Source organism: Rutidosis leptorrhynchoides, chromosome 3 (genome assembly GCF_046630445.1).
Source record: "Rutidosis leptorrhynchoides isolate AG116_Rl617_1_P2 chromosome 3, CSIRO_AGI_Rlap_v1, whole genome shotgun sequence".
NCBI classification, from domain to species: domain Eukaryota; kingdom Viridiplantae; phylum Streptophyta; class Magnoliopsida; order Asterales; family Asteraceae; genus Rutidosis; species Rutidosis leptorrhynchoides.
Window position 1 is genome coordinate 674,281,499 of NC_092335.1, and position 8,643 is coordinate 674,290,141.

An 8,643-nucleotide genomic window follows, 5' to 3' on the forward strand; every position below is an offset into this window, starting at 1 on the left:
ACCCGCGATTTCGCGGGGTTTTTAAAGGTTAAATCATTTATTAATACCATATTATATCGTATTTGTTATTTTGCTTTGAATTTGGTTATTCAAACAATCTAACAATAGAAGATAATCAATATGAAGTTGATGTTTCCATAAGAATAATATTTGTAATATATTTATATTGGCAATTTTTTTTTAATATACAGAAGAATAAGATTATACAAAAATAAGATCATACATTTTAGTTGTTTAGTTACAACTTATGTTTAATGATAAGATCTGTAGCATATCAAAATTATCATAATTCATCGATTCGCATATCATAAAGTTCAATTACATGCCAAACTATTCAATGGTTACTAAGCTACCATAAGTTATATCTTAAAGTATTTAATAATTACATGTCTAAGCATCAAAATATAAAGAAACTAATGCACAATCTAACGGACATCCTGCAGAATCAAAAGACTTTGATATCGAAACAAACTGTCACCTTACACAGGGTGAGTTCCATCTAGGACCATGATGAACCTGCGTTCATCACGCAGGAACGCAATCAAACACTTGTCGTCCGGAACATACCCATTTACAGTTAAGAACTTTATCCACCCTTTAGAAACATACTTTTCCTTTGATCTTTTTTCTTGCTTCAAACCCCATATATGAGTTTTGTTGTTCAGATCGAGACACTCATAGTCACAATTACTTTGTAGTTCAGGTAGTTTTTGAAGCTCTTCCGGCAGCCGCCAAAATCACATTCAAATTTTAATCGTTAAATAATCCATAAACATTTGCAATTGTTCATCTATATCATTCATGCTTTTTTATTATAATTAAAAAGCTTGTTTATTTGATAATCTTTCGATAGTTAATAAATACGAATTCTCGTTAAACTTAGAATTAAATAACGACAAATACTTTTCATTGACATTGAAAAGGCTGCGTACCCAGGTATGTCTGCCTGGTACAGGAAAGACAACTTGTCGGTCGTGTAGATCATTGTTGGGCTGTGCAGGTTGGTTTCTTCATTCATTTACTCTGTATTACATTCGAGATCCAATTCTTCATTACTTTGATGTCCCAAGTAAATTAAACCTGAGCTGTTGTCATTATCATTATTTTCATCATTAGCGATAGGATTATACTGATACTGGTAATGGACATCAATGTTGGTTTGGCTAGTGTGATCACCCGGACTTCCCAAGTTTCTAAAACTGAAATAAAAACATGTAGAGTAATATTAACATTAACATAATATTGAACGGAACATTGTAAATAGATATGATGTGTGTAGGCAAAGGAAAATACCACTGGATGCATATTAGTATCCGTAATTTGTTTGATGCAAGATGAAAAACGCATGTGTGGTGCCATTGTAAGTCGTTTAAGGTAGGTTGATGTATTATTGGTATGTGTTACTTCATCTTCAAACTTGGTTAAACACATTTCTACATCATAAATCGTTAAATTCTAATAAGCTTGTTGTATTATAGTGAAGCAAATGATATTTCCATGTTTTAAATTTAATTGCTACATTATTGAAGGCTAGCCACTGCTTATGAATCATATCTTACATTTTTAGGTAATTTTAACTTTTAATTCAACACCGTTACAGTTGATACATGCATTCCTCTTTTTCACTGTTTTCTTAAACTGTTGACAGACAAAATGTTTGTGAAGTTGCTGTAGATTAATCATTCAACAAAATAACATTGATCAATATGTAAACTTATCTCGCTCCTTAAACATAAACCCCAAATCTAAACCTTAACCATACTAAACCCTAAACTCTAAACCCTAAACGCTAATCAATAAACTCCAAACCCTAAACCCTAAAACCTAAACCCTAAGTCTTAAATTCTAAAATCTAAACCCCAAACCCTTACATGTAAACAATAAACCCTAAACACTAAATCATAAACCCTATACACAAAAATCTAAACCCTAAACTCTATATCTAAACCCTAAACTCTAAAACCTAAACCAATACTAAACTCTAAACTACCAACGTTATACCCTACACACTAAACCCTGAACCCTAAAATCTAACCGTAAACCCTATACACTAAACTCTAAACCCTAAACCATATACCCTAAACCCTAAACCATCAACCTTAAAACCTAAACACTAAACCCTAAACACTTAACCCTAAACCCTAAACTATAACTCTAAACCCTAAACACTAAACCCTAAATCCTAAACACTAAACCTTAAACCCCAAACACTAAACACTAAACCCTAAACACTAAACCCTAAACTCTAAACCACAAACACTAAACCCTGAACACTAAACCCTAAACCCTAAACACTAAACCCTACACACTAAACTCTAAACCCTAAACACTAAACCCTAAACCACATACACTAAACTCTAAACCCTATATCTAAACCCTAAACCTTAAATCAACCCTAAACCCTTAGCCAACAACCTTTAACCTTACACACTAAATCCTAAATCCTAAACCCTAAACCTTAAACACTATACCCTAAATCCTAAACCATAAATTCTGAAATCTAAACAGTAAACCCTACACTCTAAAACCTATACCCTATAAACTAAACCCTATACGCTAAACCCTAAACCCTATATGTAAATACTAAACACTAAACCCTAAACCATAAACTATAAACCATAAAACCCTAAACCCAAAACTTTATACCATAACTTCTAAAAACTAAACCCTAAATTCTAAACCCTAAACCCTTAACCCTAAACCCTAAACACTAAACTGTAAACCCTATACACTAAATCCTAAACTCTAATCCCTAAACCCTAAAGCATAAATTCTAAAATCTTAACCCTAAACCCTAAATCCTAAACTATAAATTATAAACTATAAACCATATATAGCAATTCATTAACCTTAAACCATTAACTCTCAACGTGAATGTGTAATATTTTTTATCCGGTTATTTACAAAGTTAATGCAAAATCATCACTAATATATGTAAGGACACTTGATTTTTTTTCCATATAATCTATATGTTTCTCTATTGTATTTGAATGCATCATTTTTATCCATTAAGCGTATATACATGTACGTACAATAACACCTAGATAAAGAAACCAGTATTGAAATGGAAATAAAGTAACTGAAACATAAATGCTAGGGAATTGAAAGAAAAAAACCTAAACCACTTCAACTTGTTCTTGATAAATAGAAATCCTTAAACTATATGATTTATTAGTTAGTAATATTAAATGATGATATTTTAAGACAATTTCCAACCATAATAACACAAATAAATAATATAACATTCCAAAATTTCAAAGTAAGACTTTAATTCGAAAGTAGTAGTGATCAACTGTTCTTATATACTGATAGTTTCGACCTATAAAATTGTAGGCAACGATAATGGAACTTTTTTTTATGTCTTTCTCAAGTCTTTGGTGTAGTTTATCACATATTCGTTAATGTCATTAATCCTTTTAGGTGATCATGAATTGTGAATAATGTCATGACTTTTTGTCTTGTGTTGAGTATCTTTTGAATCTCCAACACAAACTTTTCACGTAATAGCTTCGATCTATAAAGTTGCAAGTGGCGATAATGGAACTTTTTCGACGTCTTTCTCAAGTCTTTGGTGTAGTTTCTCACATATTCGTTAATGTCATTAGTCTTATGAGGTGGTCATGAATAAATAAATAATTGAGTAACAGTTTTCCATTAACAACAAACTAAAAAAGTATTCACAGTGTATGCAACAAAAACAATAGATAACGTGTATTTGAAGAATCGGAGAGATGGAATTGTGCAATCGTTCGCAATAGGAGTAGACATTTATAACACCTCTTCGGCAATCACATTCTACGTAGAGGCTAAATTTACACAAAAAATTCGCTTAATTTGAAGAACAAACCTTGTGAACTGGTCCAAAACCACCTTGACCAAGCTTGCTCTTGTTTGCAAAACCAAATGTGTAGCAAGTCCTATATTCACTCAAAGTGAATATAGGCAACGGGGCCAGTCACATTCTTTTTCATGCTCACGTGTTCTGATCGTTCCAAAAGAATTTTTTGGCCATTTAAAGCCTTAACAACCGAAGTTGGTTTTTTCTTCGTTTTTCCACATGGATATCGACACTGTGTTCATCATCGACAGCAGTGCATTCAGCTGTTTCAGAAATTACATTAGTCTATAAATACCCGTTGGGTCCCACAAATGAAAATATATAGAGAGGCTTTACAGTCACAAACCATTATATGTGGGATTTGACATTGCAAAGAAAGCCAGCAAGGACATCAGGCTTGACCTTTTTAACCTGCGAATCATCATATGTTAAGAAGTTCCAGTATGCAACAAAAAAGTGTGAAAAAAAGCAAAAAAAAAAAAAAAAAAAAAAAAATTTGACCATATTTAGGGTTTTGACATTGCAAAGGTAGCCAACAAAGGACATCAGACTTGAATGGATTTGACTATTTGGGTTTAAATGACCGCCATGATTGAGTACGATGTTTTTTTTTTTTTTTTTTGCACTTAAATAGTTTTTGACCATATTTAGGGTTTTGATTCGAACAATTTTAATTGAAACGATTTTGTACTCAATGTTAGGCACTCAAATAGTTTTTTGCACTAAACCATAAACCGTAAACAGTAAACAGTAAACAGTAAACAGTAAACAGTAAACCCTAAACCCTAAACCCGAACCCGAAACCGAAACCGAAACCCTAAACCATAAAATAAAAAAAAATAAAAAACACAAGAACATGTACCTTTGAATTTATCGACAGTGTTGATTAATGAGAGAACCATAACCTGCGTTAAAAACCTAATCAAATTCAATATAAATCCAAAAAACTAAATGAAATACAAAGATACGGTTACTAAACAGGGTTATTTCATACCTCTCTTTGGCGGCAATTTCATTACCGGACACTCCGATTGCTTGAACCCTAAACCCTAAACCATAAATTAAATAAACACAAGAACATGTACCTTTGAATTTATCGACAATAAAACCACATGTAATTATGCCCACATTCAATCGATAGAAGATATCTTTTTTTTATATCTCATATCCCCTATATAATAATAGTATCACATATTCACATGTATACAATACATACAACTAATTTATACAGCCTTATTCAAACAACATATCTTATATTTTTAACATGAATTTTACAAACTCTATATTAATTAAGTACATAAATTATGTAATTTGAAGCTAAAGAAAGAGCATTTAACCACTGATGGTGATGATCGAGTAGGATTAGGGTTCGATAGAGGAAAAGTTTGCGTATAATTGTTGATGGGAGGAAAAGAAATCCGGTGTTTTTAACCCTAATTAGAAGATTAAAAGGGGTATTTTAGAGACAGTGTGTATTTAAAATTAATTTATTACCTAATCTAAACCCTAAACCCTATATCTAAACCCCAAACTCTAAAACCTAAACCAACCCTAAAATCTAAACCACTAACGCTAAACCCTAGACACTAAACCTAAATACTATACACTAAACTCTAAACTCTAAACCCTAAACCCTAAACCACTAACCTAAAACCCTAAACACTTAACACTAAACCCTAAACACTAAACCCTAAACCCTAAACACTAAACCTGACACACTAAACCCTAAGCCTGACACACTAAACCCTAAACACTAAACCCCAAACACTAAACCCTCAACATTAAACCCTAAACTCTAAACCCTAAACCCTATATCTAAACCCTAAACGCTAAACCCTATATCTAAAACTTAAACCCCAAACCCTTAATCCCCAACCCTTAACCTTACACACTAAATCCTAAACCTTAAACACTATACCCTAAAGTATAAAGACCCGCCAATTCGCGGGATTCTTTAAAAGAATTTGTTATAGTAAAGTAAAATCGGGCTAATTTATTGAGGATTGATTATTGATTATTACACATTACTGAGTGTTTGATAAGTGATATGTTGAACTTGTTTTAAGCTAAAATAGTGTAAAGAAATTCAAATTTAATAATGCTGAAACATTATATTGTGGAGTAATAGTCGCGAATTGGCTGGATCTTGATAGAAATATGATGTAGTGGAGTAACACATTTTAAAACTATATGTATATTTTATTTAGTTACAAATCACACAATTGATATAATAAAAGAATCACAATCTCTAAACATATTTCTTAGTGTTTCGGTTGATTTTCTATAATTTTCACGTTCTAGCTTCAAAGATCAACTTGAAATAGTTTCACATTGGCTGCACAAAGCAAGTTGTATCTATTCGCTCATCTAAATAAGTTTTTACCGAGCACTATAACTCTGCATATTTAAATCACTAGCTACACTTTACACTCATCTTTAATTTTAAAGCACTCAAATAGATACTACGGGTCACTGCGACACCCATAATAAATACTATTATCATTATAATACACAAAGCTAGAAAAAAACGGGTCATTATAAATTTGAGAGAATGTTATGGGACATATTACTTCATACTTGGCTTGTGCCTTTAGAACTGCTTAAAATATCATCAATATTGGGTATATACTATAAATACTTTGTCGGAGTATGACCTTCACATATCAAAATATCTAAGGCCCCGTTTGGCTCGCGGAATATTTTTGGATGGAATGGAATACGCTAAGGGAATTGCATTCTGAAGGAATTATTTTCCAAGGAATTATATTACATGTTCATTTAGTGATTAAAAAATTAAAAGGAATGTGGTCAAGGAATCTGAATGTAATAATTCATTACATTTAAGTTACAAGTGTTCATTACATGTTCATGTTCATTACAAGTGGTGAAGTGAAGTGCATATGTGATAAAGAAGATTTTGATATTAATAGGTTTAAGATAAAAATGTGACAACAAGTTGTTTCAGTATTATGAAGTAATGGTAGCAAATAAAGAATATCATTTGGAAGTTAGAAATCTATTACCTATTTAAATCTTTTCGATCTACGTTTCACAGCCGAGTTCCTTCCGTATTCTGATCTTTATGTCATTCTCCATTTTGATCAACCCATTTAAACCAAATGGGGCCATAAAAAGCATCTCAAGTGGGACTTAAGAAATGTATGTACTTCTTGTTTTACCTGGACAAATCGCGATCATCTTAGATTGGGCATGAATTGATAAAACAATAAAAAAGAAAACTTGAATTTAAGGCAAATGAGGACTTACTCTATAAAATAGTAAAATCCAAGGAACCACCAAGAGCATTGAACTTGGTCTTCTTGCTTGAGTTTGACTCCTCAAAGCTGAGGTCTCATGCTCCAAAGCACATTTTTTGAATCAAGAACTCGTGAATATCATTAGTTAGTTAGCATAAACCGTACAATAAGTATTAGTCCTATATTTCTCTACATTCATGGTACCTGAGGTGATAATGAGGTGATAACTGATAAGTACCATAATCCATTGAATGTAGTTTGATATTTGGTGGTCGTCCTATACATCATTAACTGCATGATAATTTCAATTTGGAGAAGTATATCTTTAACATTCAGCATTCAACAATCTCATTATATTAAAACAACTAATACCAAATATCCACCTTAGCAAAGAGAGAAAATAAAATTTTATATTAATAACGAGTATGTTGATGTTGTATATTTACTATTTGTACACTTGACCCGTTTGGTGTTAATTGGTGTCTGTAAGGGTCGATATCATCATAGTGAAATGTTTACTTGCGTTGGATGTTCCGTGGTCGATATCATCATAATCACCATCATCATCAATATCGAAGTGATAACCAAATGATTCAAATGAAATTTACATTTTAGAAAGTTTGAACCATCATCATAATTCATAAACATAAAGTTGTAAACCCCCATAGAATCAAAACTCACCTAAATTTGAACGATTTGTTGACCATCATCATATTCTCCACAGTACATTACCCGATTCACGGAATATATTTCATTATGAACTTTGTGAATATGGTGAATTAATTAGCATTGTTGTAGTTGAGGTATCCCTGCAAAATAAATATCAATTCAAAGAACATGAACTGAGAATTAGAAGTTTATAACATGTATGTAGTTGTTGTTAGTAGATACCAGAAACGTAAATATGGATGAATTTGTGTATAACAATTTCAGTTTTGTTTTCTGAATGAAATTAGTAAGAACGAAATTAAACTCCCCTCTTAACTACCGCAAAAATATCAAATGGATCAACATCCAAATATATAAAACTAACCTGAATCGAAAATTTGAAGAAAAGGCCGCTGAAATCGATTTATTCTTCAAATATTCCTTGTGTTGCCGATCGTTCGTACCGGCACAGCTTTTGGAGGAATCGGCTGAATCTTATATTCAAGGATTTTAGCTTGAAATCCCTTCATCACTTCCTCAATTTCGTCGTCTGTGTATTTGGAAACGGCCAATGGTTGGAATGAATTGATTTAGGGATTTAGGGATTTAGTCTGTAAGGATCCGAAATCCTAATAGATGTCCTTAAGGTCCGCGTGTTTTTTATTTTAAGGGTATAAAGGTATAATTTTAATCAAGAATGATTTATGATTTATTAGCTAATATTTTCAAGGGATGATTAGGAACCGTTGGATCAAGGGGTATTTTGATGTAATTTTCTAATCTAACGGTAATTAAGGGGGTTTTGAAAATAATTATTAGCTAATCAAGACTCTCTTTTAATGTATATAGTGATAGTGATAGTGATTTGGTTACTTGAATAATATATATACATCATATATA

The 8,643-nt window shown here is 31.8% G+C and overlaps 1 long non-coding RNA gene across 3 annotated transcripts; it reads right to left on the reverse strand.

The window, feature by feature from the left end:
* Window positions 1–3,625: 3,625 nt before the first annotated feature.
* Window positions 3,626–8,370, reverse strand: LOC139899388 (uncharacterized). Of its 3 annotated transcripts, XR_011777460.1 has the most exons (9): window positions 8,129–8,370; window positions 7,987–8,037; window positions 7,777–7,904; window positions 7,106–7,386; window positions 6,862–7,017; window positions 4,833–4,887; window positions 4,701–4,743; window positions 4,185–4,249; window positions 3,626–4,101 (listed from the first exon to the last, which is right to left on the reverse strand). It is a non-coding gene; the product is annotated as an uncharacterized lncRNA (long non-coding RNA). The 3 variants fall into 3 exon arrangements; XR_011777461.1 differs by lacking the exon at window positions 7,987–8,037 and having other exon boundaries at window positions 4,833–4,880; XR_011777459.1 differs by lacking the exon at window positions 7,987–8,037.
* Between the last annotated feature and the right edge of the window lie 273 nt (window positions 8,371–8,643).